The following is a 20,135-nucleotide window of genomic DNA, read 5'->3' as shown; positions in this document are numbered from 1 at the left end:
CAAGCTGATATATTATTTGGAGCCTTTTGTGGCAACTATTTTCAGATTCATTTTTCTCCTTTTGGTGCTGTCAGGTTAATGGGCAGTTTTTAGAAGAGGGTCTCACCACAGCATTTGATCTGGTGGCTCCTTGTTGGCATTCCATAAGAGCAAATGTAACCACACATGCTCTTCACAAAAGTTTCCCAGTTTATCAGTTCTGGTCACAAAATTCTCAGGTCCCAAGTCTAGAAGATTAAACCAGACGGAGGTGGAGTAGTCCAGACTGAGTTAGCTGCCTGAGCCTTTCACTAGACAACCATTTAATTTTTTTTTTCTTTTTTCTTTTTTCTTTTTTATAGATGGAGAGGCAGGCAGAGAGAGAGAGAGAGAGAGAGAGAGAGAGAGAAGCAGGCTCCCTGCTGAGCAGAGAGCCCGATGAGGGACTCGATCCCAGGACCCCGAGATCATGACCTGAGCCGAAGGCAGCGGCTTAACCCACTGAGCCACCCAGGCACCCTAGACAACCATTTAAACTCCATCCAACTGACACAGTGTAGGACCTTCCCTAAGGGTACTTAGCAAATGAGCTTGTCTATGAAAAATGGAATGGATAGGAGGCCTAATAAAATTTTAAAAATTTTAACATGTGCAGCTCATAAGAAAAAACAGACATGTGATTTACATACCTTTGATTCAACTAGTTTTCATTACTAGTGATTTGTTAACCCTAGAGCTCAATTACTTAAAAAGAAAAAAAGAAAAGGTCTCTCCTCATTAACCCTTTGACTGTCTAAACCTTGTATTAACTGAGTGGTGTCTACATGCCTCTACTGTTACTGCTCACTAGTCTCCCAAGAGCCTTCTTCCAGAGGTATTATCATGTTGCCCATTTTAGAGATGTGGCTACTGAGGCTGTCATAATTTGTTGTATTTCTTGCCAAGAAGAAATTGGAACCCAGTCAGCACTTTCTTCTATGACACTGTCCTCTCCCTTTTTGGAATAGATTCGAGGTGGTGCCTCCTAAATGTGGGGAATGAACTAAATAATTAAAGAATAAGTCAACTCCCATTATATCCACATCCATTTTCAGCTATTTCTTATAAATATGTTCCCTTTGAGAAAATAAAACTTTTCTTAAATAGGATAACATTATTTAAAAATTCCATTAAGCTTCTTTGTGTGTATTATCAGACTCAGATACACTAAATTCCATTTTGGATTAGAGCAGTTAAGGCTGGATTTTGTCACATTTCTCGTTTTAAACACCACGTCTAGGAAAGAAATGTATTAATATTTCCTTCAGTGTGCCAAATCAGATTCTGTTGTAAAACTAGATCAAATATGAATCACTACTCTGTAAAATTGAAAATCTGTATGTTCAAGGTAATGAGAAACAGAGGCGGTTCTCATTTTCTGAGCATAACTTCTCAACTCTCATTATGCTCTATTGAAGAAAAAGATTGCATTATTTCAGGTCATGTAAAAGGAGTTAAGCCATTTTTTCTGGATAATAAATTGTAATTGAATCACTGGAATTATTTTGGGAAAACAGCTTTCATTCCAATGGACTCCCGATGTGACTCTGAAAACTCCCGGTGTTCTAAAGAAAAATTCTGATTTTTGCTTATGTAAGTTTAGGTAATTTAACCTAAATAATCTTCATTCTTCAGATTAATCCTTATATGACATTTTCCCCCATAGAATATGGGGAATATAAATAGAATATAAACAATATAGAACTTTGAATTTTTCTCTTTTCTCTTCTTAGCCTTTTGTCAGTAGCTGTTTGTATTCTAAGTACATATATCTCTCTTATCGTGATAATCATAGTGGCGCTGTATCCGTTTCAGTTCCTAAACCTGACAGTGCCCAGTCAAAATCGGAGGGAATTCCCATTGTGAAGAAACTGCAGCTGAGGGGTTGAGCATTTTTCTGCAATTAGAAGAAAATAACATCATGAACATTCAAATAGGTTGGAAATTCAGAGGTCACTTGAAATACTAAACTCCAAAAAACTCATTTGTGCATCTGTCAAAACATAGGAATATCATTCTGATTTTGAAAGAACTTCTCGATGACCTTATCTATGTGGAAAATTGCACACTGACCTATGAGGAATATGTAATTTGTGTTAAACACTAAGTCTCATTCAATAACTAAAGATAATCTTATATCCAACCAATTCTAGACCGGAATGTTCGTAATTTGACTGAGAAAGTGCAGCATCCAAGTACAGAAAGACCTTCAAAAGTGCTAAAATGTCTGACTCTATCTTTGCATGAACAAACACATTTATGAGCCTCCTAGTTGCTCTTCCTCTCTATTTTGAGGCAAGTCCCGCAAGACACATGTAGGAGAAGAAAGGGGGAAATAGGGTTTGAGCAGAGGGAGGAGTGAAGAGAAGAGGAGGTAGTGGTTAAGAGTTTAAAATAGAGAGTCAGGAGAAAGTAAAGTCAAAATGGTTAAGGTGAAGGACAGTAGTAGAGGGCTCAGAGGCTGAAGATTTAATAGGTAAAGAAGGCAAGAAAATAAAGAGCGAATGTATCAGAGGAGTGGAGAAATCCAAGAAGAAAAAAATCTAGCACCAAATCTAGAGTAACTGAGAACGAAATCTAGAGTGACATCGGAGTGCCAATATTTATACAATGGAAAACAAAATGAAGTAGGGACAATGACATTTACTGGTGGTGGGTGTGGACAAGGTACCATATTTCAAGAATTTCCATCTCCTTCCCAGTTAGGAAAGCTTCAAAGAAGAGCTTGATTTCCATTTGAGTGAAAGGGAAAGGGATAGAAACCTGAAGCAGGGAAGATCTTAAAGGTAGAAGAGTCCTCTTAGGAAAAGGAGAGAAAGTAATTTAGATTGTATATTTGCAACAAGTGGGATTTGTGCCAATATGCCCTAAAGTAGAATTTCCCCATAGTTTTCTGTATTTAAACATAACTTCTACTATTACTTGATTTGTTTAAACTGCAGACCTTCTTTTTTTACTAAATAGCTTATTTAAAAGGGAAATTAGCAAACTAAACAGTAATATCTGTTTCATATACTGGTTATGTTCTTCTTTTCTCATACACATTAAATAAATAAAATATGTGTCATGGAACCAGTCTAAAGTAATATCTCATGCCATTGTTGCTTTGCATGCATGTGAAATGAGATAGTCCTAGGCTGAGAAGAAAGCAGGAGGAACCTTGTCTAATCCATAGTGTTGAGAAGTTCCTGAAAGATCCTAAGGAGACAGGTAATATAGGAAACAATAGGCAGTGAACCCCAAGGCCTGGAAGAAAAGGGGCAGAAGTGAGGAAAAGGCCCTTTGACATCTGGAATGGAGGTCTCTCTCACACTGTCACTTCTGCCTCATTCTGTTGATAAAAGCACCTCACAAAGCCAGCGCGGAGTCAAGAAATGAGCAAGTATACTCCATTCCTTGATGGGATATACTGTAAAGAATTTGTGGCCATTTCTAATCCATCCCGACTCAATCACAGGCTCAAAAAACAGAGTCATCCACATAATTTAAAAGAGGTGATATGAATCTGGAAATTCATTTTCATGTTTTTGGGGATATTTTGGGGGCTGACTTTTACAGGATTAGGTCAAGTAGGAGAGGAATGGATGGACAGGTTTTTTGTTTGTTTGTTTTTGTTTTTATGGATGGACAGTTATATTCTAATTCTTGCTCTTATTTTGGGATGCCAAGTCTCATAAATCCTGTTTGACATAAATACACACACTCACGTAAATACGCACCCCTCCTGGTGTATTGCAGGTTTCTTGCACTATGTTTGTTCCACCGAATTAGAAAATCATTTTTCTAATATGAATGGGAAGAACCAAATTAAAGGCTAACTTATTTTAACCTAAAGGAAAAACGAAGTGGCTTGTTTTTATATGACATCTTTCTGTGGGTGAAACATCTAATTCAAGCATTTATAGAAACAAACATTCATTTAAGGTAGAAGAATAGTTCCACTTTGGAGTGGAGATGGAGAAAGGATTTACATTGCATTTAATTCTTAACTAAGAGTAATATTGTAGTGTTTTATTGAACACCTCTAGAATATTATTGTTACCTCAAAAGTGGAGAAGAGAGTAATTTACACATTCCATTGATCAATATTTAAGAAGCAGTGAAAAGTTTACAAATCTTCCTAAAACAGTGAGAGAACTTTCATTTTTTTACCTTACTGTTAGGGCTTGGAAATGATGCTTTTCCTGAAGTCTAAACATATATGAGGCTCCCTTTCAAATATATGGGTGTATGTTGGATATGAATCATTTTGTGTCTGGTATTAAATTCTTTTCTCTCCATTTTGTACCCACCTCCCTCTCCCTCCCCTGTTTTGTGGTGTTGAGGCTGGGACCCTGCATAACCCACTTCTGCTTTGCCAGCGGCTTGGTGATGGGGGGGATCAGGCAAGGCTGAAGGGGCGAGAAGGAGCGTATTCCTTCCTCAATGCTTCCTGTTTTACTCCCCTGCTGCTTTCCTTCCTGTGCCTCCCTGCCTTACCCAGACCACTTCCTGCCCGTGCAACCCCCTCACCCCCAGCCCCCGCCCCGCCTTGGCAGTGGCCAGATTTTGCAGTAGCAACCCTTGGTCCTAGGTAGCGGGTGTTCCTAGCCCGTAGAGGCAGCCTTGTGACATCCCCTCAGGGACACCAGCGCCGCCCGTCCTCAGGGACTGGGGGTCCGGATTCAGTCCGGGTTCGCAGGCGGGGTGGTTCTCTCCCATCTGACAATGACGGCAGCGTGAGCCTGATTGGGCCTGCCCTCAGAGTGGGCATTTCCGTAGCTTGGCGTGCCTCCCCACTTCAACTCCAGGCTCTTGGCTTTGAGAATTGCATCTCTTCCCTTTGTACCCACAGGAGCCCACTGCTTTCTCTTTTGCTACCTCTCAGAGTCGTAGGTGTTGCCCCGCCCACTTTTTTTTTTTTTCCCCTTAGTGTGCCCTTTCCAATTCTTTCATACTTGGCTATATTAAATTCTCTCAGATCTGATTTCTGTTTTCTGATGGACCTTGGCTGACACATATTATTATTACTTGGTTGAAAAGAAATTCAAAAAATTTTTTTTAAGATTTTTATTTATTTATTTGACAGACAGAGAGCACAAGTAGGCAGAGAGGCAGGTGGAGAGAGAGGAGGAAGCAGGCTCCCTGCTGAGCAGAGAGCCCAGTGTGGGGCTGGATCCCAGGACCCTGGGATCATGACCTGAGCAGAAGGCAGAGGCTTTAACCCACTGAGCCACCCAGGCGCCCCAGAAATTCAAATTTTTATATTGGCTCCATTCTTATTGAAGAGATTTTGTCAGTAATGTGACTGAAGGGTAATGACTGAAGGGTAACATAGATGATAAAATAACAATATAACGGTAATCCTGATCATTGGAGGCATGATCTTTGCAGTTCAGGATGTACCTCCCAGAAGGCTTTAAAGAATACAATCCTGAAGAAGTTTCAGGGTTTACCACCTTTGGAGTAGGTTAAGATTAGGGAGACCCTTTGATAAGAAAACTACAGAACATAATGCAGACCTCTCACCTCAAGGTTTGGAAGCGCTCTGTAATAGGGACACTTAAATCAGCTCATCAGCGCAATAATCTTGTGAATATGGTAGGAGGTATATCACATATGTGTCAGCCAAAGACTGGGATGGTTTCAGGTATACTTGTTTCAAGGGAATAGAAGGGATAATCCAAATAAATCATTTCATATACATCTAAGTTAAGCAAGGGCATGTAGAAGAGAAGTAAAACAATTGATTTCCAGGGGATTGCAGCTTCAGTAGGAATGTGTGAGAATAGGGACCATTTAAGTTGTTACCATTCTGAACAGAAGAGGTAGCAATTTTGGGCTTCACTGGGCCCTGTGCTCCCTGTGGGGATTGTGTGCCAAGAATTGATGGTCTTTTCAGACTTGTGACAGAGTTTTTCTCAGTGACTGAGTGACTCTTAGTAGTAAATACAGTTAACAGAGCAAGTAGGCCAATTGTAGGTGTCAGTCCTGGGTGTTGCTGGCTTTAAAGGTGTTAAGTGGAACCTTAGGTTGGAGGAAGGTGTGGGGGGCAGTTGGAAGAGTTTATTAAAACTTATATGATAAATTTCATATAAATATAATATCTGTGGAAGTATAAATTAAAAACTGAAGACGTCTCTTGTCCTGAATGAGAGATCCTAGTGGCTGGAAACAAGACTGGGAGAGGACTTGCCTGTCACTGTGAATTTGTATTTTTATGCAAGGTTTACATTACCTATTCAAAATTTAAAAATATATTTAATTCATATGTGTATTCCTATCTACAGTTTTCACATGGCTCCAACTTCCTTAATTCTGCTCCTTGCAAAAAGCCTCTGAAGTAAATATGGCAGGATTCTCCTCATCTTAACAATGTAAATGTCTGACTTCCTCAGCATCATGCAGTCAGTGAAAGCTTAGGTTAAAAGCAAGAGTTTCTTGCTCTAAATTGTTCTTTCCATCATATTGCACTGACTTAGGTGTGCAAAGGATTAAAAAAACAGATTGGATAGAAAAAAAATAATCTGCCTTTATAAACCAGAGTTTATAGGCCAATCTCTGGGCCACGTATCCATCAATGCCTGGAGGGAAGACTGCTACTTCAACCACAGTAACCTACAGGCCAGAAAGCAAACCAAAGCACCATACTATGTGAATTAAACCAATGATATAGTAAATAATGATATGATATGCCTCCTTTACTAGTTCAGAGCTGAGGAACTTACATGTATTATTTGCTGTCTTAGCCAAAGTATTATAAATAGCTCTTCTCCCCATTTTGTAGTTGGGGAAATTGAGATACAGAAAAGTTATATCACCAACAGATGAGGTTAAAAAAAATATAAGGCTAGGATTTGTCTTTAGGCTAGGATTTTGTCTTTCCTAAAGCCCATTCTGTTTTCAAAGCACTGGGCTAGTTGCTCTGGTGGATGCATAGGTAAGTGACACCACAACTGTCTTAGAAATAGAAGTATGCAGGGCGCCTGGGTGGCTCAGTTGGTTTGAGCATCTGCCTTCCACTCGCCTCAGATCCCTGGGTCCCTGTATCCAGTCCCGCATTGGGCTCGCCGCTCAGCGGGCAGTCTGCTTCTCTCTTTCCCCTCTTCGTGCTCTCTCTCTCTGTGTAAATAAATAAATAAATAAATAAATCTTAAAAAAAAAAAAAATAGAAGTGAGCATTGTGGAGAGGAATGGATGGCAGAGCAGAGAGAAGACCAGTACTGGGAAAGCTGTGTGATGAACCCAAATATGATAAAAGGAGTCTGAGCAAAATGCATGTGGTAAAAAGGATGAAGCGATCTCAGCCTCCTATGGGTGTGTTGGACAGGGCTTTATGAGAGAGCTAAGATGCAAAATAAGAGTTGAAGAATGACTGAGAAATTAAAATATGGAGTGGACTTGGAGTCATGGATGGGGGAAAGTGACGCATTGCAGATGACATGTGTGAATGTTTTTATGGCTGGCCAGTGCCTGAAACATAAACTATGTTAATAAAAAGAAAAATTTGTCTGTTGGTTCACCCAAGGTCAGGTCTCTAAGTGGCAGGAGTAATAGCCGAGATGCTGGGAACCAAGGCCCCTCAGGGGAAAAGACTGCCAAACAAACAAACAGATAATTTTAAAAATGTTGAATGACTGCATGTAAGGCTACAAAGAAAGAAAAGATAGCATGAGAGCCCCTTTCCCCCCAATTTCTATTATTTTGTCTTGGATGAGCTCTGAGTTGTATTAATATTTTATTGTGGTAATTATTTAGTGCTTGCTTGTGATAAAAACAAAACAAAATACAACAACCCTCAACACTATTAAGGCACATAAGAATGCCAAATTGCTATGTTAGCGGGCTGTCTTCAAGCTCAAGGAGAATGGCAGAATCCAGAACTCCTGTTGCCAAATACCCACTTCCCTCAGGCCAGAGTAGTTTTCCAACTCTGCTCTCTAGATATTTTCAACCTTTGAAAAGGCTTCAGGGATTCCACAATGGAGACTTAAATTGCACAGTGTGAAGATTTAAATGGAAAACTTATCCATTGATCTTATCTGTGTGGTTTTTTTTTTTTTCATTGTGGTTTCAGGTAAGATTTTATTGTTAGTAGCGATAATATTTCTTTACAAACCCAGTTAGACAACATATGTCATTGCATGCAGTACATATCTCAATGTTGCAAGACTTAGAAATTCTGAGCCAGGAGGAGGGCGTTCACACGAGGTGCAAATGAAGGGAAAAGAGGGAGGTCAGCAATTGCACAGGGTGATGGAAAGAGCCCCGTGTAGGAAGGTGTGACAGTGGTTTCCACTGTGATCCTACTAACAGGATGAGGATTTGCTCCTATGTGGTGGTGTGACCTGGACGATGAAATCTGACCTCTTGGGACTCCTTTCTTCTCATCTATACAGTGAGAGAATTGAGAAAGATGACCCTTTCTTGTCCAGCTATTGCAAATTAAGTATTGAATACTTTTTAGGATTAAAACACACTGTTACTTATTTATTTCTTTTATACAGTTAGCTATTTTAGATAGTTAAAAATGTTAGATTTCATGTGAATCTATGCGCTGAAGAATTCACTTTTAATTTGTGAATGGTTAGAATTGTCTAGCACAAAGTAAAGTGATTTCTCCAGTAATTCAGTATAACCTGTACAGATTACTTCTTTAATAAAAATCTTATAATATATAAATGCAAACATAGGCTGGGTTTGAATTTATGGGATGTACAGACTGCCTCGTAGCCAATTCATTTATTTTGATCCTTTTAGAGGTCATTGTTGATTATGATAGGATGACCCACATGTTATGATGTGGCAACCTGTGTAGGAGCTGCCCATCTATGTACTTGTCAAAGTATAGGTTGATAGAATTGCCCTACTAGTCCATGATGGAGCTTATGTGTATGACCATCTAGTTGACCTCTTAGATGAAATCACCATTGTTTTCCTAGTGATAGTCATATGGCAAACAACAACAACAGCAACAACAACAAATAACACAACACACACCCACAAAAACTATTAACCAACCACGGATGGCCTTTTTCTCCCCAGCGTGGTAGGTTTGATTACTTTTCAGAATTTGTACATATATACATTATTGAGCACCTACAATTGCTTCAATATGTATTATTCACTGCCTGTTCCAGGTAACATATCAGGGGCTATGGTTAGGACAGTACAAAAAATGGACACTGTCCCTACATACCAATTTCTGAGCATACCAGTGTTTGTAAATAGGCAAGAACAATTAAGTATAATCTATAAAGTGTAAGATGCCGTTGGAGGTACGACCCAGGTGTGGTAGGTAAATGGAGATGTTCTGGGGGAAGAGATGTATAAGGTGAAAGTCTTGATAGATGGGAAGGAATTAACCTTTCGAAGAGGTTAAGAGGTAAGAATAAGGGTGATCTAGACATAAGGAACAGAACGTGTAAAGGGCCCGAGGTGAGAGAGCATGGTATAGTGATGGAACTTGGAGACCTTAGAAGAGTTGGAATGTTGGGTTTGAAGGGCTATGATGACAGATGAGGCCAGAGAAATGAGCAGTGCTCAGGTTATGGACACTATTGTAAACGATTTTGAGGAAGTTGGATTTTGTTCTAGGAGTCATTACAGTGATTGATGTGTTTAACCAGGGGAGATAATCAGATTTGTATTTGTCAGGTTTACTGAACCTTCAGTGTGGAAAATGCATTGTCCGAAACTAAGACTAGAGGCATAGTGAGTTAGAAGACATGGTAAAAATCCAGGTGAGAAATTATGGTTGTCTTAACCAGGGTAATGGGAGAGAGATTGGATAAGAGGAGCCATATTCAAAAGTTTTATACTTGGTAGAATTAGTGTGGCTTAGTGTTTGATAGAGTTTTTGGAATAAAAGAGAGGAAGAATCCAGAGAAGATTCTCTGGTTTCTGGCTTGAGAAGCTTGATAACTGGTACTGCCTTTCAATGAGATGAGGAACAAAAAATAAGCAATAGATTTGGGTGAATGAGAAAATTTGATGAGTTTGTCTTAGAACATGTACTTTGGGTGCATATGGACCATTCAAGCAGAAAAGTCCAGCAGACTTTATGAGAGTATAAAGCACAGAAGAAAAGACTAAGATGGAGGTCAGACAAAGATACACAAGTCACCAGTCTAGCCTCTGAGGCTGTGGATTAGATGACCATTCAGGAAAAGTATGTAGGCTTAGAACAGAAGGCCAAGGACAGCACACTGACTGAAGTCCACATTTTAAGAGATGGGTTAAGACACAAGAGGAAATCCAGAAACATAAAATGTCACAGAAATCCAAGGTAGAAGGGCACTTGAATGAGGAAAGAATGGCCCATAGTGTTAGGTGATCTAGAGTGGCCAAATGAAGAAGGGTTTGAGAAGTATCCGTTGGATTTAGGAACCAGAAGTTCACCAGTTTCTCCTGTGGGAACATTTTCACCTGAGTGGTGGGGATGGAAGCCAGATCACATAGGGTTCAGAACTGAGTGGGGGCTGTAGTCATGGGGACAACATGTGTAGAAGAGCCTCTCAAGAAGTTTGATGTTTAGGGAGAGAAGAGAGATAGAGTGCTAGTTGAAAGTGTGTATGAGGTTGAAAAGAAGCCTTATGGAAGACTTAAGCATAATTATATGCCATTGCAAAGAAGCCAGCAAAGAAGAGAATAGCCAGTGGCAGGAGATCCCTAAAAAGTGGGAGGGAGGGTATGAGATGGTGGTGGAAGCATTAGCCTCTACCACAAAGAGGCAATCCTCTCCAAGTAGCAGGAGAAAGGAATGATGATAGTCGATGGTTGGGTAACAAAGGATAGTGTAGTAAGAGCTTTCAAGACACAAAGATGAATTTGCCAGGATCTCGGTCCTCTCTCAGGTTAGAGGAAGGAGATAAAACATATGCAAATAAACCTGTTATTAAGGAGAAAGTGATACATGACATGAATGACTTAAGGCAATGAACGGTAGCTCAGAGACTGAAAAAGTTGCTTCTGATTTGGGATGGACTAGAACCTCATAGAGGAAGTAAAATCTAAGATACGTCTGGAAGTATGCAAGAAACTCAGAGGTGTAGACACTTGGCTAGTAAGAGAAGAGTTTAAGGAAAGGGAAATGTCAATAAAGTGAAGGTAGTGTTTAGAGAACAATGAGTAGATAATATTTGAGTGAAATGTAAGATACATGGCATAGTAGGTGATAAATCTCAAAATATAAGTGGGAACTCTGTTGAAGAAAGCCACTCACGTCAGACCCAAGTTGGACTTGTTTTCAGTGAGTGGTGGGAAGTAACAGAAGATATATTTATTTTAGTATTTAAAAAGTAGAATATTTGGAAATCATATTGGAAAGGTATGACAGCATACTAAAAATAAAGACATGCAAAACGTCGAATGCTAAAAGAGGTATATTAGGAATTTGAGAAATATTGATTAACAAATGAAGGGGTGATCGTGAGGTTGAACAGGTAAGGGAATGCAGTTATTCAAACACTGGAACCAAGGGTGTGTGGTTTTGAACTTATAACTAAAAATCATGTGAGGAGGCTGCCTTCAGCTCTATGTCTACTATTTAAACCAAACATCAATGGCGTGCAGTCATTTCTAAAACAAACTGGCCCACAATCCCCTCATAAGTGAATTTAGTTTGCTAGTCTTAAGACTGGAAAATAAGCTTCTAAATGTTTCAAAAGTAAATTTAATGAAGTGTGACCTGCTTTTGTATTTATGCATATAATAATCAAAACCTAATATTTGAAACTTCATTTTGATGAATGATTTAAATGAAGGATATTAAATTACTATATAAGTTTTTGAGAACCTTCATTTCTTTGCTAAATTTTACTGTCAAGTAAATTATCCAAGGAAGAATATTTACTTTTAAAACGTTAAAGATATTTTTCAGTGGTGAGGGTCTTGAAAAACCCTTTAAGAAAGTATTCTAACTATTTGAGTTTAATTTTTAAAAAACTTCCTTCCGCCTTCCTAGAGAAAAAAGAACCAAAGTATTTTCAATGACATCATGGTGACTCAGGCTTGCTGTATGAAATAACCAGTCTTTGATATTTCTGATTATAAAGAGTTTGTGGAGGGACTGATTGATTTCTCTTTATCAATTGTTGAAAGTATTATACTTATGGGGTGCCATGTAGAGGAAGCTTGTCATTAGGTTGGAGGTTTGAAGCCTCAAACTAAAATGCTTTTCTATGGCATCATAACTTGGCTTCCTCCAAATTACACTTCTTAAAGAGAAGTTAATAATTAACCCAAAAAGCTATGTTTAAATATAACACATAATATTCCTTAAGACATTAAGCAAATTCTTTAAAAATATTAGTCATAAAAATTATAGTAAGAAAACAACAAAAATGCTTTGGAAGCTGCCTTAAGTATGCTAAATTAAGGGCAAATCATGATACATTTCAGTTAATAAAGAGAATTTTTATATTCATGTCAGCAACTGCAGAGTGAAAAAATAATTTGCAACTTTACTATGCCATTTGCATTAGCAAATAGTAAAATAGGTCCTTTAAATACAGTTGTGTAATGTGGACAAGAGTATGTGAATGCACAATACTTGACAGACATACCTCACATTTAGACACTCACATTTAATCTGTGTGTGTGTGTGTGTGTGTTCCCACACTTGACGGGTTTTTATATATATATATATTTGCAAGCCCTTTAGCTTTAGGGTTTTTATTTAAGCTCTGTGAATTATTTCTGACTCATTAAGCAAGTTCCCAGACTTCTTATTTTAAGACATATTTTACAACCAAGATATTTTCATTAAACCTGTGAAATATATGAGAAAATATTAAAAAAAAAAAAGAACTCATTATTGAGATATCTTAAAAAAGTCTTACAGATGCAAAGGTTTTCAGAGCTAAGCTGTCAAACGGCATTCATTTTAAGTGCTAATGTCGTTTTTGTTAAAAAAAAAAACAGTTAAAAAATCCTAAAAGAACGGGAATGGATCAGTTTTTATGATGTAACTTTCAGTGAGAAAGTTTTTAGAAATGGGCTCTTTTCTAGACATTGCTCTCATTCTTTTGAAACAATAGTTCCATCTAGTGGACATTTTACTTAGCAACAAACCTTTGATTCCAAATGTTCAGTTTTCTTTTTGTTTTCCCTTTTAACAAGATCAGCGTTAGAAGAAAATAACTGGAAGAATAGCAGAGATACTTTGTTTTAAAACATTAAATCCACAAACAATGAACTAGAAACCAAATATTACATTGGAAAACAAAAATGTCTACTTGTAAAGAAAACACTCTCCTGTGTTTAAGAACACAAGAGAAATCCAGCAAAGACTGGACTCATTTAAACAGTGTACGGGACTGAGCTCGATAGCACTGGAGTGACTGAGATGAGTTTGGTACAAGAGCTTTCAAATGTAAAACAATGGAAATCATTCATTAATTGATTCATTTCAGCAACAGCATTTATTGGCTTCCGCTTTAGCTAGGTGCTGGTCCCTTTCTAGCACCTGGGATACCGACCCCTGCTTTAGTCCTAGGGCACGAGAGGGTCTACCTACCAATATCATTGACACTACAAACCACTGGGCATATAAAAACTTGACCTCTGAGAATGGCTTAATTTGCAACACAATAGCAAAATATCCAATTTATTTAGATGATTCATTCGAATATTAATCATCTGGACGTGTTCCTAAGTATTAACATCGTTGGGTTTTTTAATTGATTTGGCAGTGTCACTTCTAGTTAGTTCCATGATCTCCAAAAGCTGACTGAAGGCCTAAGAGTAAACTTTGAAGCTCTTGGAATAAAGTGAGCCTGAAGTCACAGTTCTTGTCATTGTTTTCCTGCTGAACTTAAAACCTGACTCTTCTGGGAATGGCTGTGAATAGACCTATCATGAATTTCATTTCAAAAAACCAAAACGGTTGATTGAATCATTATTTAATTTTAGCTTGGTTTAAAAATTAAAATGATTAAGGTCCGAGTAAATCTTTTAAAATGTGCAGATTGTATTTTCAGGTGCAAGGCTCTTTGCATTAAGGCAGGGCATTTCTGGCTCCCTTTTATCCCTTCTATGACTTCACTATGACTGGCTCAACCCGGAGCAGACAAACTGAGCACCAAGGTAGTCTTAGGTTAAGTCGTGTTTCTGTACCTCTTTTGTACACATTGGAACCAATTTTTTGTACAATTGGTTCACATTGGAACCAATCCCAGGGCCTCCTGAGGCTTTTCTCAATTTTGGCATGTGAGTTTGTAGTCCTCCTGGGATTCCCATATATTTGTGTGGTGACAAAACGCCACTTTGCAATTGTAAAACAGTGGTTCAGGGCTTTGGTCCTTGGAAGTCTTCCCTCTGGGTCTCAGAAGTTAACTATCATTTCCCAGGATAGAGGGAGTCTTACCAACTGTCTTTGATACGACAGAAGTACTTTTCAGTATATGAGCCTCAAAATAATTCAGACAGACATGAATGGTCTTGAATCTCTATAATGTATTCTCTAATGATCTTTCTCTATAATGGAATTTATAAACTAGACTTGAAGGTAAACGTGCTGGCTAGACCTTTTAAGGAAATGGTAAACAGGTTAGAAAATTAAGGAGTGTTATTGTGATCTATGCAAGAGACTGAAATCAAACTCTCAAGAGCGATGAGAGAAAAAAGTGGGAACAAAGCTCCAACCTGTGGCAGTGGGATAAAGGAAGCAGCTAGGTTAGTTTAGAAATGTAAGGACTGGACTATGGGGCCATTTGGAAAGAAAACCAATGACTACCAGTCTCTCTTACCTTACTTGGCACCAAACATTCTAGCAGGTACTTCCATATGTTGTGTTCTTCATTTCACGACACTCTGGGCACCAGAAATTATTACATTGATCCATTTAACAGATAACTGGATTATTACATTGATCCATTTAACAGAGGCCTATAGGAATTACATTACTCTCCCAAATTCACACAGAAAATAGGAGGCAGAATGGCATTTCCGGTCTCACTCCAAATCCTTAGTTTGCTCTGCTTTACCAAAGAAACTATTATTTTCACCCTCAAATGAAATGCTGATATAGGAAACTAATGGAAATTCATGGAAAGCGGTTGAAACCACTGCAGTACTCTATTCAGAAAAAGTTTTACTATTCACAGCAGCATTATTCACAATAGCCAAAAGGTGGAAACGATCTAAGTGTCCATCAGCAGGTGAATGTATAAACAAATGTGGAATGTACATACAATGGAATGTTATTCAGCCTTTAAAACGAGTGAAGTACTTTCTTTCTTTCTTTTTTTTTTAAGGACTGAAGTTCTGGCTTCATACCTACAATAGGTATGAACTTTTAAAACATGATGTGAATTAAGCCAGATACAAAAGGACAAATATTATATGATTCTACTTATTGAAGAACCTAGAATAGGCAGATTCACAAATACTGAAAGCAGAATCGAGGTTACCAGAGGCTGGGGAATGGGGAGATACAGGAAATTATTGTTTAATGAGTACAGTTTGGGTTAATAGAAACAATTCTGGAAATAGATAGTGGTAATAGTTATACAGCATTGTGGATGTCCTTAATGACACTGAATACTTAAAAATGTTAAGATAGTAAATTTTATGCTATGTGTATTTTACTATAATTAAGATGAAAGAGAAGAGCACCTGGGTGGCTCAGTTGGTTAAGCTTGATTTTGTCTCAGGTCATGATCTTATGATTGTGAGATCCAACCCTTTGTAGGGTGCCATGCTGAGTGTGGAGCCTGCTTAAGATTCTCTCTCTCTCGCTCGCCCTTAGCCCCACGGCATCCCCCACTCTGCTTGCCTACTCTCTCTCTAGGGAAAAAAAAAAAGAAAAACAAAAGAAAAGAAAAAACAAACAAACAAACAAACAAAAACATAAAAGACTTTATTGACCATGAAAGAGTTTTGAGGAATGGTCAAAGATTTCAAATAAAATTAGGAGCAGTGGACTGTAGCAAATTATGCACTTGTAACATATCGAGAAAAGTCAGAGGATAGAGCTTGAAAATTTTGGGTACTGAGCCGGGATCCAAGGATTCAGCCAAGTCTGAGTACAGATAATCAAAGGGAAAAAAGAAACAAATAGGGCATCAACCTACCTAAGAAAGTGTATTGATTTGCCCATTAAGATCCTTAATTAATAGCTGAACCTGCTTCCAACTCAATCCAGGAACAGGAGACATGGTATATTGCTTTTGGCTGCATTATGGGCTGAATTATGTTTCCCTTCCCCTCAATTCATAAGGTGAAGCCCTGACCTCCAGTAAGTACCTCAGAATATGAATATATGTGGAGATAAGATTTTTAAAGAGGTGATTAATTTAAATTGAGGTCACTATAGTGGACCCTAATCTAATCTGGTATCCTTATAAGCAGAGAAAATTTGGACACACAAAGAGATACCAGGGATGCTCACATACCAGAGGTGGGACAATGTGAGGCCACAAGGAGAAGGTGGCCATCTGCAAACCAAGAAGAAATCAAACATATGGACACATTCATCTTCAAAACTATGAGAAAATGCATTTCTGATGTGTTTTACTATGATGGCTCTAGTGGACTAAAACAAGTAAAAAAAAAACCTTGTTTCTTAGGGTATTGTTGGTCTATGGTAGAATACTTGTAGAGATGTAGGAGCTAATCCTCCACATGCTGTGCTGAAGAGGGGCCTGGAAGGGGAAACAAAGGGCCGTAAGTCTAGTAAAAAAGGCCTTTGGGTGACTTGAGAGGCAGTTGTCTGGACAGGGAAGTGCTGGGACCATTTTCTGCAAGTTTCACACATTCTTGCTCTGGAGTTTCACCCATATAAGGCCAACTTTCCAGTATCCTTAGACTCCTGCTGCTGACTGGATTAGCATCTCAAACATTCAGCCATCTTCATTCCTTATCCTGTTCCCAAGTAGATCTAGAAACAGAAGCAAATGCTGCCCTTGGCAAATCACAGGGGGCTTAAATATTTTAATAAACAAATTTTATTATTTAACTAAGTAAGAGTAAGCAAAACCACTGAACAAGAGGAAAGGGTACATTATTTCAGTCACAATAAGAAAAGACCTTTTCAAGAATGAGTTTTTGAATTGATTGGGATTTTTTTACAATTCCAATCAGCTAGTCCAGGACCCTTTGGGGAGGCACCAATTCCTGGCCGGTGACTACTTTACTCTCTGCCTGGTTGTTTCTTTGTGTCTTCCTCCTTTGCTTCTTTTCATGAGAATTGAGTTACTATTGTGGAGCAAGCACTGGGCTGAGGGTACAGAAATGAAGTCAAGAAACACAGTTCCTACCTCAAGTAGTGCCATTTGAAGCCATGGGAAGAGCCAAGTAAGCCAATGATTTTCTACAGTGCTTTACATCTCATCACACAGTGATACAGAACCCTGGGAAGGGGCACAGCCAGATAAGATGGAGGCTGAAGGAGGCTATTCTCAAGGGCGGTGGTGGGGGGATGCTTGAGTTTAATTTTGATGGAAAATTTATTTATCCACCCAACCAATAAACACAATACACATTTACTGAGTACCTGTCATGCAGCAGTGATAGAAAGTACCAGGCATCTTCTAATGTGCCCAAAGTCAGGAGTGCATCAGAATCATCTGGAGAGCTTATGGAAACACAGACTGCTGTTTGCTGAGGCAGAAGGTCTATAACTCAGTTCGAGAATTAGTGTTTCTAACCTATTTCTAGGTGATAGTGCCCTGGCCCAAGAATTATACCTTGGGAACCACGGCTTCAGACAGAGCAGTAAGTAATGGGGAAAAAGACAAGAGCACCATGGGTTGGTTTGTGCAGTGTTAGCATGAAACAAAGTTTGAGTACAGGTGGTGGTGGTGAGGGGGCTTGAAATCCAGCCCCTACCTCACTTCCTGAGTCCTGAGGACTACCTTAACCTGAAGGAAGAGTCACCTATTTTGTCCACTTGGTAGGGCCCCTTTGCAGAATGTCTGTCCTGTGTATCTTTTCATCATTGGTCTGCTCAAAGGGATCACTTTCTTTTGTAGCTTGCACAGAGGCATGGGGTGTGCCAAGGGTGTAAGTGATGTGCAAAGCAGGGAGTGGGAGGTGGAATCGGAGGTGGGTTGGAACACTCAGAACACATGAACAATGGTGAAGCCATGGCGCCATCTTGGCCAAGCCGACTTCTACCAATGGTCTTTTCTCCTCAGCAACCTCAATCCTCTTTCACACACAGATGCTGTGTTAAAATGCCTTATCCACAAGGGGACTGTCCTCATCTTACCCTGTCTTGGATCTACCCTGTCATTGTAGACAGCTTTTTAGCTTACCTACTTACAGGCGATGCTGCCAGATATTAAATAGATATGGGACCCAAAGGACCAGTCGAAGGACACTTATGAAATAATAGCTTAGGTGAAGATAGTCAATGAACAGAGAAGACCACACAGGACCAAATTGCCTGAAGATGACCACAGGACATGCAGGCTCCAGACCTGAACTTGGGAACTCATGTGAAAAGATCAAAGGGAATGACTGGCATTTCAAGTCCATAAACAACAACAGAAAAGATGATTAGAGTGGCTGTATTTAGAGTTGACCTGAGAGGATTAAAGAAACTTGGCTTCGAGAGGAAAGCCTATTAGGAGACCAAAGTCCTTGGGCAAAACCCATTCTGAGTGAGAGATTTAGCTTCAGTAATGAAGAGAGAGAAAATCCTGCACATGGAGATTTGTATGTTTAAAATATTAAAAAAGGCCCACAGCCTGCGGGCCCTTTTGGGGGAACCAGGCCTGCTGTCATTATCTCTGGTGTTCCCATGGCCTAGTATTTTTCACCTCCATCTTTTCAACAGGGCTTATGGTATCAGAGAATATGATTCATGTGCTAAAAATGGATTTGGGTGAAAACGAAATATTGAAATTTCACCATTTCTAGAATAAAGGCAAAAGGCTGAAAAAAGCTGATATAACGTCTTCTGTGCATTGCTTTATTAAGACTTTCAACAACAAGAGACTCCTTACGTTATCTACTTCATGTGCAGGTAAAATCTGCCATCTGCTAAGTATCTCACCCATGAGAGCTCAGCATGCACCAGACCCCTGGAGGGATTGTTCAAACAAATTGGTAGACTCCCATTCCTGGAATTTCTGATTCAACCTCTGGGGTATGACCCAAGAATTTGTGTTTCTAACAAACAAGTGCTCTGCAGATGCGGATGCAGCTGGTCTGGGGACCACACTTTGAGAACCACTGTCTGTAAACATTAATAACGTTATTTCTTACAATGAGGAAATCAGTGTGTAAATGGCAAAAGTCACAGCTTTTAGAGGGCTCCTGAAGTATTGTGGTCAAGCCACTGGGTTAAGACAACACTTGAGGAAATTGGAGCCCCTCTCATGCTGCTGTGAAGAGATCGCACCAATTCTGCCCAGCCTGCTTCCCAAAGATTTCACACACAAGACGACATGTGCAATATGGGAGTTTGATAAATTTTACCTCCGTGGGAGAGAGTTGATTATCATTTTAGGCAAGATGATTGGGTCATGCCAAGTAAATGGAGGACATGAAAAATACAAACGTTTGTTTTGAATTTTCTATTAGATGATTAAAAAGATTTCTTACAAGTAAATCTGAGGCCATGTATTTGCTCCAGTCACCAATCAGAGCACACTCTGCACTATATATATATGTTTGAACACGCCACTGTGTTTGAAGAACACTGTCGGCTGGAGACAAGCACAAAGAGACCAGCACAGAATAGACTTCCTGGTGATGTCCACAAGCAGGTCTGGGAACCCGCACGGATCCTAAATCAAAAGAACTACCACTGAGATTCAGCAAGCTACAGCTTACCCGTGCATTATTTAAGCATTCTTAGATTAAGTGGCTTCTTCGGCTCCAAATAAATCACCGAAATAATTGGAAACTGAAGTAGCTGTTAGACACTGTTTTTCTTTCTTTGACTGCTGAACACATCTCCTCAGTGAACAGGTTTAACCCAATGAAATGATAAGTAGATTAGATCTCCTATGGAATAAGCTCGAACTGGTGAAGGGGTTTCCAATATTCATCCGTGAGCGACCAAGCCTTCACTACTATATATTACGTATAGAAACCGGCCTATTAATGTGTGGCCTTCATTCTACAAGGTAATTTGGGAAAGCAGTAGGTGATAGGGTCCTATTTCAAATGGACAAGTTTAACGT

This window comes from Mustela lutreola, chromosome 1, assembly GCF_030435805.1.
Source record: "Mustela lutreola isolate mMusLut2 chromosome 1, mMusLut2.pri, whole genome shotgun sequence".
NCBI classification, from domain to species: domain Eukaryota; kingdom Metazoa; phylum Chordata; class Mammalia; order Carnivora; family Mustelidae; genus Mustela; species Mustela lutreola.
This window is presented reverse-complemented; position numbering follows the sequence as displayed.